The sequence below is a fragment of the Phodopus roborovskii genome, unplaced genomic scaffold (genome assembly GCF_943737965.1).
Source record: "Phodopus roborovskii unplaced genomic scaffold, PHOROB, whole genome shotgun sequence".
Classification (NCBI taxonomy): Eukaryota; Metazoa; Chordata; class Mammalia; order Rodentia; family Cricetidae; genus Phodopus; species Phodopus roborovskii.
In genome coordinates this window covers 988334-1002565 of record NW_026126407.1, presented here as the reverse complement: position 1 = coordinate 1002565, position 14232 = coordinate 988334, and the positions used below count along the sequence as shown (strand labels likewise).

At 47.9% G+C, this 14232-nt stretch overlaps 1 long non-coding RNA gene across 1 annotated transcript; it reads left to right on the top strand.

Moving 5' to 3' along the window:
- The first annotated feature begins 7715 nt into the window (after positions 1–7715).
- On the top strand, positions 7716–11791 carry LOC127218804 (uncharacterized). Its single transcript, XR_007834239.1, has 3 exons — positions 7716–8641; positions 9560–9724; positions 11707–11791. It is a non-coding gene; the product is annotated as an uncharacterized LOC127218804 (long non-coding RNA).
- The last annotated feature ends 2441 nt before the right edge of the window (positions 11792–14232 follow it).

Below are 14232 nucleotides of genomic sequence, written 5' to 3'. Positions count from 1 at the left end.
GCTACTTCTGGCATCTTTCCCTCTAAACCATAGCTGAGATCAATCTCCATGTTACCAAAATACCAAGAGGAAAAAGTAACAGGTATAGGGTCATAGGTTCCCCCACAGAGCCAGAGATGAGGTCTTGAGCAGGTGAGTTACTAAGTATTCTCAGAGAAAGCCCCTGAAGTAGAGAATGAAGCAGGATGGAGAAAGGTGAAATTATACCTAGGATCTCAGCCTGACCCCACAGGAAGCATACAGTGAATCCACATAGAGGCAAGATATCTGTGACTAGGCATTTTGTACTCATCACATTATCACTGGCCACAGGCTGCCCCCAGGTGGTGGGGAGGCTTATAACAACCCAACCAAGAAAGGCACAGTGGTCTATGCTGTAAGACCACTATGCCCACAGCAGCTGTCTAGGGAATCTCTGGCCTCCTGGATGGGATTCTGAGAGTATAGTTCAGTGCCTCTTTGATCCCACTGCAGCCACTCTGTGCATCTGTGAGCTTCTGCTTCTGTTGCACAGACTTAAATAAAAAGCAAACCAATACACAGCTAAGTGCACTGGCTTAAAAAGTAACATCAATTCCTTCCCCCCAGTCTCAGTGTAAGTGAAGGTTTTAGTTTTAGTGAGGCAAATACAGAACAAGGAGTTGTTTTTGGAAACTACCTAGTTCAGCCCACTCGTTCTACTTATGAGGAAACTGGGGCTCACAGAGGCTCATTATCCATCAAATGGTGATCAAATACACTCTTCCTCTCCTGCGTGCTTAATTTCTTCCCAGCATTCATTCCAATGACCATTGAGCAAATCTTCACAGAGTATGCCTAAAGCACTAGGGGAGTAAATGCCATGGGAAAGATACTCTAGCATCAGAGAACGATGCCTCTGGGGATGCACCCCCCCCGGGATGCCCCTGGGTAAGTCCATTTTCATACATGTGTTTCTCCCAGGGATTTCAGATGTACTGAATGTCAGTGTGTTGTAAGTGTTTATTGGCTGCAGCTGCTGTCAGGCTACGATAAGCCCAGCCTGTAAGAGTTAGTTTGAAGATAAATGCATGGAAGGGTGTGATATATGAAAGTTCAGATTTGCAGGACACACACAGCCCACTTGTTTCAGGTTATGATAGAGCATAGGTCAGGTGTCCTGGCTGCCCACTTTTGATATTTCCACCTAACTCCTTCAACCATGAACATACAAACCCGAGAAAGCACAAAGCCAGGCTTGAGTGTCGTGCTTTCCCTCCTTTGAAAGGAACGAGAAGCTTGTTACTTTGAAGTGTGAACTACTCTAAGAAGTACTGCTTCCAGCAGCAAGCCTGGTGCTAAAAGCTGCCTCATCCTTTGAGGAAGTGGGCTTTGGAGATGGGGTGGTGGCGGAGGAGGAGGGGTCCCATCTCAGCTCCTCCTATGGAAAATAGCAGCAAAATAGATTCACTTTATAGAGAGGATTTTAGAGCTTAAGTCTTTATTGAGGGAAAGATTTTCTGTAGAACTAAAAGACAGGTAAGTTTCTAAGCAAACAAGCACTTAGCTAGCTGGTGTGTTCTCTCTCTCTCTCATATGTACGCATGCATGCACATGTGTTTGTATGTGTGTTTACATATGTGTGTGCAGGTGTGCTTTTACATGGGTGTGAATGCATGTGGAGGCCCGTATGTTGGGAGCCTTCCTTAATCTTTCTTCATCTTATTCACTGAGCCAGATTTCTCAACTGAGCCCAGAGCTCACTGATGCAGCTAGTCTGGTTAAACAGCTTGCTCTAGAGATCCTCTGCGTTGCCTACTGGTTGGGATTACAAACAGGCCCCTGTGCCCACCTGTTTTTTTTTTTTTTTTAATGTAGATTCTAGGGATTTGAACTGCAGTCCTCATGCTTGCAAGGCAAGCTCTTTATTCACTGGCCCAGACTCCTTTTATCAACAGTTCTAGAATAGAAGAATTCCCAAGGAAGGAGACAGAGATAGATACACATCCGCCCAGCAAGTTACTGGGCTTTAGCTCAGAGCTGTGCAGCTTTTTCTTTGCAAGGCGACAGTATGAGTCATCCTAACAGCTCCCAACCACAGCCTTAGCCCATCAGTACAACAGAAAAGATGCAACATTCCCCCAAAGCTTTACTTCCAGGCATCCCACAACCTACCAGTCTACAAAATGGAAAGCGGGAATCGGAGGCTGGCATCACACAAACCTCCTAACTGGTACAGCAAAGCTTGCCTCTCCAGGGCATGCCAAAGGCCTCCTAAGGATATGTGAGATCATTGTGATGTAAAGTGCAGACTGCAGGTGCCTGGGAATCAGGACTTCACCTATGCCATAAGGACCAAAGTGCAGGCAGCTGCATAAGGAGTAGCAGGACTGGGCTTCACTGAGGATCAGGGGTGGGTTTCACACAGGAGTCTGGCTTGGTGTGTGGGAACAGACCTCCAGTATATGCCAGCACACACTGAAGAAACAGGGGGACAAAGATAACACAACACGAATGTGTGATAATAGCAATACATTGCCATCAAGGGAGAGTAATTGAAGCTCACTGCACATTAAAACATAGTAAACCAACATTGATTGGGTGCATACCATACAGCACACATTGTACCATATATATATATCATGATACCAGCCCAGTGAAACACACATCACACATCCATACATATCATGTGGCTGAAGAGAAACACCCTTAAAGTACCAAAATATACCTTAGGAAAGTTATTATGGTCAATTTCCATTCCTTCCTTCCCCTGCCCCTATTTCTCATGTTTGTCAGTGGCCATGGATTGTTTTTACAACCAAGGAGGATAAGTGTAATGATAAAGACTAGCTTCCCCAGAACAAAATCCAGGTACGTGTGAGGAAAAGGAAGGGTGAAAGATGTGTATCCTGCCCCATATTAGCCAGTCACCTTACTTTCGTGGCTTTAGGTCTACACAATACTGACTTCAAGGATACATTTTGAGAACTATGTGCTAAGAAGTTCTGGGTCTTCAGAATGTGTAGATGAATGAAAGTATTGGGGGGAAGACAATTGTCTCATGTAACCAAGATTGGCCTCAAACTCAATGTGTAGTTGAGGATGACCTACAACTCCTGATCATCCTGCCTCATTTTCTAAATGTTATTAGTGTTTTACCTGAGTGTATGTCTGTGTACCACCACATGTGTTCTAGTAACCATGGAGGGCGGAAGAAGCCATTAGATCCCCTATAACTAGACCTACAGATGATTAGAATCACCATGTAGGTGCTAGGAATAGAACCTGTGTCCTCTGCAGGATCAGCCAGTGCTCTTAACCACTGAACCATTTCTCCAGCTCCATGTGTATAATATCTTAAAGATATCAAATTCAAAGACACAATGAAAGATGATGACCAGAGGCCACGGTGGTTGTGTAGGAAGATTGGAGATATGTTGATCAAAGGACACAGGATTTCAGGAGAAGTAAGTTCAAGACAAAAGATAGAGAGTAAGAAAGACCCATGAGCTAGGACTATGGGTAAATTTAGGGATAGATAGCAACTAAACCAGTGAGGTTCTGCCTGGTATTTGCAGGGTTATGAGGCCCTGTACTTGACACAGTATTTGCAGAATCTGTTCTGAGACTAGCCCCGGGATGGCTGGGCTAAAGATGCTGTTGTGATAGCACAAACCTGGTCTGCTTGGATTGTTGCTGTACCATAGGTCCTGCTTGATAGACAAAGGGATAACCATACAGACATAAGCATGGTACACAGTGAGAAAAGCTACTATACACATGGTTCAGGATGTACTTGGTCCATGTCAGGGGTTGTAGCAGGGTGTGCTTCCTGGAGGCAAGTTGGGAAGTGTGAGATGCAATATGGAGGCCAACCCAGTGCATATGGGACAATGTTCAGAGTACCAAGCAAAATGAATAGCCCTGGAAACATTGAACACACAACAGATGCCTATGCTCTGAAGCTGTTGCAGTCCTGGGCTGTAAGACTGCAAAGAGGGGAGTTCAAGTTCAGTTAGCAGTCCCACCCCCAGCTGAGTCCTGGGTATTCCTGGTCCCACTTTATAGATGGGAAAAATGGAGCTAAGAAAACAAATACTAGTTTCCACCACATATATCCCAGCTCAGATTGCTCCTCAAAGCCCATGTCTTCCTCATGCATATTCCTGTGTAGTGAGAAGTGATTAGACTACATTAGCTAGAGACCTATGTGTCTTTGTCAAAGAACCCCAAAGATGCAACTTTCCTCAGCCTCCACCTCTACCATCTCTATAATGTCATATGCTGCAGGGTAGTGAGATCCATTCAGTGGGGGAAGGAGAGCCAAACCTTTCCTAAGGTATTTCTCATTGAAAACATAAATACCCACAACGATAGACAAGTTAAGTGTGAAGATGGAATGATCATTTTCTCCCTGGACCTGAATGCAGGTGAACCCTGGTGTGACTAAGCAAAGAGACAACATAAGGCCCTGTCACATGCTAATCAAAAATGATGGAATTCACCCAGCAGCAGTAGTTGGCTCCCAACTCCAACAGGACCTCCTCCACTGGAAGCATCTCTCTCTCTCTCTCTCTCTCTCTCTGGAGGATAAGTTTTCATCAGAGAAAGCAGTGGCCCTCCCAGATCCCTGCCCTCATCTTTGCATCATTCCTTATCAATCTGATGCCTGAAAACAGCAGAGGCAGTTGGGACAACAAAAACCCTGTTACAAATACTGCTAAGAACCCCAGTGCATAGCTACATAGCTGGCAAAAACACAGAAGACTTCTCACATGGTGTCTCGCACGCTTTTTCCTCCAACGGTACTGTGGGTTAGAAGGCCAATGTTAGGTGAATGACTGTCCATCTAGAGAGCATTCAAGGGAACAAAGAAATGAGGGTGATGCAGGACAATAAACCCATGCCTACTACACTGTCCTTGAACTCAGATCACAGAGTCACAACCTCCATCAACTCCCACCTCATCCCCTTCTTACTTCAGGTCACTGGGGTCACCTCCTGTGAGTAGAAAGCCCAGAATCAAAACTTTCTTATGGTTTCCCAGTAATGAGAATCCACAGACCTCTCTGAAGACTGTTTGAAGTAGAGAGCTCAGGGTATATCTGCATAGTAAGGGAGCATGCCTGCTTACTTGGCACTCAGCATTCCACACCTGGCTTCCTGGGGACTTTGAGTCTCCATGAACAACCTTCTTTCACTCTGCTAGAATCACAGCTCATTCACTAATTAAAGGGTATTACACACTTCATTGCACACCAGCTAAGAAGTTGGAATAAGGGAGCTTGTGCTTCAGCATTCACCCTGGTGATGATGCTCTGGGCTTTATAGAAAAATCAAATTCAGAAAAAGAGCATCCCCAACACTTAAATTCTCTAATATGTCACGGAGCTTAGAGAAAGAAGGCACCCAGTGTGTCACAACCCCCAGCAGAGGTTGTAAGAAAACCCACTGGAGATGGATGGCCATCCCAGAATGAGAGAGGAAGTTGGAAAATAGGCTTCTCCAACAGCTACACAGGCTCACTGCTGATGCAGGAGCCCAAGTAAAGCTAGCCTCCAACCAAGTCCCAAAGAACACAAAGGTGTGTCAAGAGGTTTGCTCCTCAGTGTGGGGGCTTGGACATGTTCCCTATTGTGTTACCCCAAACAGAGGCTGGCATGGGTGCCCACTGTTAACCATTGGTAAAGAACAGCTTCCTATCACACACCTGGAGTGGGTATCACTTTGACATACCTGAGTGGATAGAAGAGAACACCAAGGGACTCCCTCTCTTCAGCACTTGGAGATGTTATACACAGAGGGGTTAATCCAAGGATGGGCACCCAAAGAGATGAGATTGACACATACTGTCAGCCTTGTCTGCAGGCAACTCCAGTGTTTCAGAGGGTCAGGAGCCCAGGTAAGGATTTAAGACCTGACTTTGGGCTGCTTGGGATACCAGCAGTTTAAATGACGGGCCAAATGCAAACACGCAATCTGAGATCAGCAAGCCTCTGCTTCTACACACAACTTGGGCATGAGCTTAGCTACCAGTCACCCATGCCATCATGAGGATGCATTTGAAGGTGCTTAAAGACTTGTGCCAGGGTCTGCTGCCCAGGATGGCCACCCTGAGGAACCCTGCATCTGTTGTCTGTGGGTTCCATGTGTGCACAGGCAGCCAGGGGAAGAGCCGAATGCACATTCAAGCTTCACAGTACAGCAGTGAGGCTGAGCGTTGCCAGGCACTCAAAAGCATGGGCTGGAACACAGCGATGGTTTCAGCCTCCAAGAATGAGGCATTTTCCCCAGCCCTTCCCAAGGCCCCTCAGACATCATTTGTGCATGACATATTTTAGGATCCTGTTTGCTCCTTTAAGAAAAGCTGCCCACTTCCTTCTCCAGCTCAGACTGGCTTCATCTTCAGCAAATGCTGCTGTCAGTTTGGCTGCGCTCTTCCCTTGGAATGTTTAAAAGGGATAATAATACAAAACGGCTCCCCCAGGAAACAGCTCCAGCACACAGACTGTGAGAGGCAATGCCCCTGGCACTCTGGGCTCTTTCAGAATGAGAGACAGCCAACAGCAAGTGCAGAGGCTGAAGCCAGAGGCTGGCTGGAACATAGAGAGAGCCCCAGAGCAAGAGGCAGGTGGCTCTGGGAGGGGGTGGGAAGGGCTGCACTACGGGAAAAGGAGGTAATGTCTTAATGAGGCAGAGCACCTCAGACAAGTGCTGACTACATAGCCCAGTTCCCTTGATGACTACTGTGCCTGCCATCCCCAACTTGTCACTGCATTTTAGATCAAGACTCTGGGTCCCTGAAGCTCTCCTTCCCCCTGCCCCAGGAAGCTGTGGGGAAAGCAGACATGCTGGACTGCAGGAGGATCCCACAGTTCCTGATATCCCAGGCTTGTCTGGCAGTGTGGAAGAGACGGTAGCTACTGTCTGACCTGTTACACCAAGTTATGCCTAGTAGTCCACTAATTGGCTGAGTGCCCTAGCGGCAGCAGATCTTCTCCCATCTTTCCCCCTCAGCCCCCTCTGGCAAACCCATCCTGAACATGAGCCATATCCCCTCCTCTTTACTCAGCTCCACACTCCCCTCCAGGCTTTCCAATCCCACAGCTGCTCACCCCCCTCCCCACAACCTCCTCCTGCACCCACGTCGTGAAGCAATTGTACACAGAGAAAACGAGCCTTCGAGTTTCAATCTAAAGCTCCCAGACAAGCCAGCCTCCGGGACCTCCTCACAGCAACTGTCATCTCTGCCCACCCTCTACAGGAACCTGTACCCTCACTCTCCTCTCTGCCCAAGCACCATGGACAGCTCACGGCTTCATCCTGCCTGCAGGAGGACCAGCGGATGAAGCCTCTGGGGATCCTCTCCTCCTCATGCAATTCAGGCAAGAAAAGGAAGGAAAGAGCCTTCCACACCTCTGCAGCATCACCTGCTCAGTGAGTTCCCACAGCCACGGGAGCCATTCAGGCTATCTGGGGCCCCACACCCCCTCCTGTGACAGCTTTAGCTCCAGCCCAGCCCACAGGATACAGAGCCTGATGCCACTTCCGAGCAGAGAGAGAACGAGATGAGAGAGAGAGAGAGAGAGAGAGAGAGAGAGAGAGAGAGGATGCCATCTCACCAATGACAAGCTATTCCTGTCACACAGCTCGGACATCAAGCACCTTGGACAATGGACAAGCCAGGCCTCTTCCCTCTGACTGGGAGAAAGGCCAACTCAGCACACCCCAACAGCAAGCCCCCACCATAGCTCTCCAATCTGAAAGGACCACAGTACTCATCTGGCAGGTAACCTTTTCTACAAACAGGTCCAATACCTCTCACCAGCTACCTATTTGGCCTTCAGCTGGGTCTCTGCCCTCTCCCCTGCATGGCAGAGACCCTAAGCCAAACAGAAGGCCAGCAGCGCACCACTTCTAGCGAAGAGTAAGCACAAGAATGAACTGCAAACCAAGTACTCACCGTGGTGAAGTCTTGGTGTCCACACTCCTGCCCCTTGAACTTGCAGTATAGCATCATATCCTTCAGGTCATGCCCTACCCGGTGCAGGAACTCCAGCATGCTGAACTGCTTTGGTTTGTAGTGTTTGAAGTTGGCCTTCTGTCGCAGGGCCTCCAAGACTGTGGGGTCCGCCAGATGCGGATCAGGAATCTGCAGGTTGACATCCAGCAGGGCCAGTAACTCCCCAGCGTGGTACAGGTCATTGGTGGTGAGCCTGGAGAACCGAAAGCCATTGAGGTTGCAGAGGGTCACAGCAGGAAAAACCAGGCTCTGGGCCACCACCTCATCCACCTTGGTGACATGCTGATATGAGAAGTAGTAGGACACTCTCTCAGAGCTTTCAACCAGCAGCAGGCCCAGGGAGCCCACGAAGGCCACTGCCCAAAGCACACGCCGGATGGTCAGTGGCCCATACACGAAGATGTGGCGGATGCCATGGAGAGTGGATGTGTTGGCGAAGATCTGGATGCTGGAAGGTTGCAGGCTGCCCTCGCTGGGGCTCTCCTTCAGGTCCATCGGGACCCTGTGCAGTTCCGCAACTGGCTTCAGGTTGATCAAATCTCAGGGAAGAGTTCCCAGTCTTCTGAATTCTGCCTTGGCGTTCAAGGCAGAGATCGCCGGGCAAGCATCAGGCCAGACACTGGGAGTTTATCCTGAGAGCCTGGCCGCACGCTGACAGGGGTAAGTGTTTATATAAAACCCATTCAAACTCTAGCTCCTGATTTTTTCCAGGCGATAAGGAGGGCTGGTTTTATTTAGGGAGACACCAAGGTGATGTGGAAGGGATGTGGGTGGGAAGGGAGCGCTTAGCCAATGGAAATAAAGTCCTCCCCCCTACACACGCCACTAGAGACAAGATTAAAAGCGAGAGCGAGGGAGAAAATGCTTAAAACAAGTCGCTGAGCAGCTCGGAGCCTGTTAACCGGCGCATAATGCCCCGTGTTAAGCATGGGGGGGATGTCAGCACAGCCACGCTGATGCAGTGCAGTGGGGCGCCGCGGCTTCCTAGCAGCGGACTCTTAGCTTCTTCCTGGGGATGTCTGGGACCCTGGCCGCGGTTTCTGGCTGCCTGCTTCCATCCCTCCTTTCTCTCCTCCTTTTCCGGCCCCCTTTTGGGTTCAGAATTCCAATTGAGAGCCGCGGCTGGGAGAGGACGCTGCGCTCCGCCTCCAGCAGGAGAAACAGGGATGCGGGAGCTCCTGTGGGCTCCGTGCTCTCAGCCTCAGGAGAGCAAAGAGAGACCAGTGGGATCAGAGCGAGCCCGTCCCCCAGGCCTGCCTCCCGCGAGGTTGCTACAGGAAGGGAGGCTTGTGCTGGAAGCAGGGGCTGGAGGAGAAAGTTTTTTTTTTTTGTCTTTTTTTAGGAGCTGCTGGGGGTCTTCTACTCCAGGTATCCAGCCACTACCAGAGGAATGAGAACTTGATCCCCTTTCCCCAAGGATGCAGCAACGTGGGTATTTAGCTGCATGTGTGGCTGTTGTAAGATGCTGGCAAGTGTTCCTTGCCAGTTAGAGCTTCAGGGTCTCATCCACAGGAGACCCCATGGGAGAGATGCTGAAAATGAAGGGAGTAATTTAAAACCACGGGGTCTCCGCTGCAGGCTGGAGAGGGATACACAAGAAGAGTAGAGAGAAGCCCTTCTAGAGATTGAAAATTCAGTGTGCCCATAGGAACCCCAGAGGAAGAGCAACAAGTACCACCCACCCCCATATGGCTGGCTGTCAGGACTTTTTGTGTTTAACAAAGGAAGCCAGCTGGGTGCCAGGTAGGACTGGCTGCATTCCATTCTGTTTGAGAGGTAGGTGTGTGTGTGTGTGTGTGTGTGTGTGTGTGTGTGTGTGTGTGTGTTGTGTTCTGTCTCAGGATTTGCCAGTGTGTGTGTGTGTGTGTGTGTGTGTGTGTGTGTGTGTGTGTGTGTGTTGTGTTCTGTCTCAGGATTTGCCAGATGGAATTACAGCTGGAGCTGTAGGTGAGAGAGAATGGGCTCTCAGCCTCCTACCTCCTGCTTCCTGAAAATCCCTTGTAAGTCAGACCCCTGCTGGCTGATAGGTGTGGCTTGACTGCCTGCCCCTTGCCAAGGATCAAGTGGCTGGCATCTATTGAATCAGAGATAAATTCTCATCAGGATGAAAGGAAGTGAAAGTTAGTGTAGCCAACTGAGCCACTCAGCCAAGCTGGGATACAGCCACATGGAGGCAAGTGTCTTGGAGAGCCAAGCTGGTGTCTCCAGGGCATGCCAGATTTAAGAAGGTGGAGGAAAGGGTGGCTTAGGTCATGTTCTTCTAGGCTGGTGGCCATTCTGAAATGTTCTCCTGTCCCATCTGGCTTCTTGCTAAGCAAGACCCGCAGAGACAGTTCCCAGAAAGTACTCAGAGGTGACACATGGGGCATGGTCTTGGCAGTTTATCAATCAGGGATAACATGACAAGTAGGCCTTGTGCCTTTGCAAGCCCAGAGTCCTAACCTCAACAGGACACTGGCTTGTAGACCAAGAGGACCAAAACCAGTCTGAATTTTTTCTATGCCTCAGGACCTGTGTGAAATGCTATATTGGGCCCACACACCCCTCTCAACTGCCTTGGCAAGTGAATGTTCTGGGTTTTATCCCCATCCTACTGAAGAGGCAGCTCAGGTCTGCAACAATGACCTGCCTTGTCCAAATCACACAATCACATAGCCAGTAGCATGGAAGCTGAGACTTCATCCTGGGTATGTTGCCTCTGAAATGGCTTTTAAAAAGCAGATTCAAATTTCTCCATCTCAAATTTAGGAAAGGATTTCTACCCCCCTCCCCCACCCATGTTCTCTCTGTGTCTCACACACAGACTACCCCTCACATGTATAGATTCCCCTCCTTGCCTTCTCTGGGTCAAAGGATGCCCCTATTGCCCCTTTTCACAGTTGAAGGTTCTCATACAGAAGACTTGTGGATTCTTCTCACCAATCTTTGGCTCATCAGTCTAACTAGTAAGTGTGTTCCCCTTAACTCCAGTCCAGACACTATGTTGATTTGAACAAAACAAGATGAATGAAATACATGGCCTACTATTAATACCTCAAGGCTCAGGGACGTGAAGGCAGAGACAGGCACACGGGTCTCCGTGCCATGGTCCTGATGGTAGGCTCCTCCTCTCAGCTGTGCCCAGCTGGAAGCCATGTAATATAATTTTCGCTACATTCTGTCCCCTCACCAACAACTACTGCTCATGCTATGCTCTTTTACCTCCCCTCTTCTTCTCCTGGAGTCAGTTTCTCTCTGTCCAGACATGTTTTCTCATATGCGCAGAGATGGATCCTAGAGTAGATCTCATCACTGCACCCCTATGTAAGCCCATTTATTGCTCCTTCACCTCTATATTGGATCGGAGGCTCACAAGCATGGCAGGGCAGGGTGCTGTGGTACAGTCACACAGACCTCAGTTTTCATCTCCCATCTGCTCTGCCTCCTTCTGCTGTGTGACCTTGGAGAAAGTGTCTAAACTTCCCAGAACGTTCATTCCCCTCCTCCACAATGGTGGGGCTTTGGAATGGCAAAGGAAAGCAGATAATGTTGTGAAGTGTTTGTACAATTTAAACACCTAGCAATTAATGCTTTTGATGAATGCTGGGAGAAGAAAAGTGCTTTGTTGATGTTGTGACTGGGGAACAATTTAAAGCTTTCAAACATGTGTTTTGCCTCAGGCACTGCATATCTGAAAGGCCAAGGTCAAACACAACTTTGCCTTCTCTTCTGCTTCCTGTCCACAGCCCAAAGATGATCTCAGGGTCTTTTTGACTCTTGCAAGCAGGCTAGGAACTTTAGGATAAGTAGAGGACCAAAGGATAAAGACCCTAATGGTGAGTTCCATTGAAAGTCACCAGGCTCTGTGCTGGGTGTCTCTGGATCTTTCAAATGCCAGGAGTACCACTGAACCCAAGTCACAGAAGAACCTGAAGATGGAGAGAAGGGCTACCTGGTCCATGAAACCACCGCTGAAAACTAGAAGAGTTGACAGTCAAACTCTTACACATCTGAGTTGGAAGATACAGTCCACAGACTGCATCAGATACCATGGCGCTAGAGCTGAATCAAAGGGCCAGAGATGGACAGGGTTTTCAAGACATAACCACTGTACCATTCTCTGTCATAGCTGGTTCTTCATAATGGCTAATAAAATATTCCCTCATGGCTCTTCTTAAGGGCCCTATTGAGCTGGTAAGAATCACTTGCAATTAACACCATGGTTTGCACACAAACATTAGATATTGTCTATTCTTAAAAATGTTTTTTATAGCATTCAGTTGGTTAAACATTTTCAGTATCCATCAGATTCCCAGTACCTTTTGCTTAGCTCTGGGGCACATGCCGAGGGCACAGGCATCAGATTTAGAGTGGGTCTACTTGGCCCAGTTTTTTAGGCACTGCCCTAATTGTGTATAATTATGGTCTTTTTTGTGCACTGCACAACTAAACATTAAAAAATAAAAAAAAAAAAACCTTTCCAGATAAATTCATGTGAAAATTAGCCAATTTAACTCCCTATTAGCCCATGTCTCCAGAGTTTTGCTACAGCAAATCTATTTATTTCCTTAAGAACAAATAAATAGATGTATTTGTGAATTTTTCTCTGTTTTTATTATGAAGTGCCAGGAGACAGGGAGGTGCTCTTTTCCAACCTTGAGGACCCTAAGGTCTGTCCTAAATGTGTCTACCTGGTGGTCCCAGGGTAGTGGTGCCTCCTCTTGCCTTTGCCTCTGAAGAGAGTGGCAGGCACAGTTAGACAGGGTGGGTCCTACAATCAGCCCCAAAGCTAATTTCTAATTTGCTTCTTAACTTGTACTAGATACTGGTTGAAACTGCCATCATCCCTAATTAGCAAATAAATAAATAAATAAATAAATAAATAAATAAATAAATAATGCATTCTTTTCAAACATGCAGATAGAATTATTTTTCAGACTCCCATGGTTCCTCATTGCAGTTAACCCAAGTGTGGCCCTCTGTAGACTGGTTTATACGCACACAGCTTTTACATCAATGAGTCCTATTTCTTTCCTTTCTTCTGTGGATCTTTAGCAGTAATTCTCAATAAAGAGCATACCAGGAGGGTACATGAAGCAAAGCAGTGCATTTAGTGAGTCCTTTTATTTATTCATTCATTTTTATTCATACGGATTTTTTTGCCTGTTTGCATGTCTGTACATCACATGCATGTCTAGTGTCCTTGGAAGCAAGAAGAAAAAGGCATCACACCATCTAGGACTGGAGTTACAGATAGCTGTGAACCACCATGTGGGTGTTGGGAATTGAATCTGAGAAGAGCACCCAGTGTTCTTAATGGATGTGCCATCTCTGTAGCTCCTAATGAGTAATTCCTTTAAAAATCTTACCTATTATTACTTGCTCTCCAAGTAAAACTACAGAAGCCTGTTCACAAGAGTGGACTAATGGGACTCAGTTGCAAATTGGCCTGACCCTAGGATAGATTTAATTTGCTGTGTGGCCTTCAGGAAACCATAGAATATCTCTGTGTTATTTGTGCTAACTCATTCCTGGGGCCTCTGGTTGCTGGTACTGCTGTTGCTGCTGCAATTTGACACTGGCCTTGACCGAATCATAAATGCCCAGTTAATGGGATAAAAATGAGCTGGAATCTGGGATTCTTGTCGTTAACCCCATGCCACCATCTGCTGGAGTAAGATGAGGGTAGGGTTAGGGGGTTTGGGGGTCACCTGGTACTTGTCAGACATACAGATTCCTGCCATCTTCTCCTCCCAGGCCATTTCCACAGATTTAGGGGCTGCGAGGTTGGTGAAAGGCAGCTTAAGACATCACCCAAGACCATCTGTGATGGGCCTGATAGAGGCCTTTCCTGTTTGCCAGCCCTGCTAAACTGTTCTGTGCCTTTTCATACTGCATTTCCCCCTGCCTGTAAAGAGCCTGCCAGCCTTCACCTCCCCAGAGGAGCCTTGGCTGCCCCATCTCCAACTCTGTTTCCATTCCCTATCTGCCTGCTGCATCCCTTCCCCTCTTCAGGGCACTAATAATTTTTGGTAACTTGTCTCACCTCCTCGTGAACTATCGGTTATTCTTACTAGAGTGTGAATTCATACTCTGTCCCCTTATGAGAAAAGACAACCTGCCTGGCTGGTTGGGCCCTGTGTCTTGCAGGTTATAGGGATTCATGAATCAATGGACATATGACAGGATGTGTTCACCTCTGCTGTCAAGGCTACAGAAATGGAGACTCTGCCATCCCCGGGGACCTGGGGCCTGTCCTGAGGAAAGTAAGA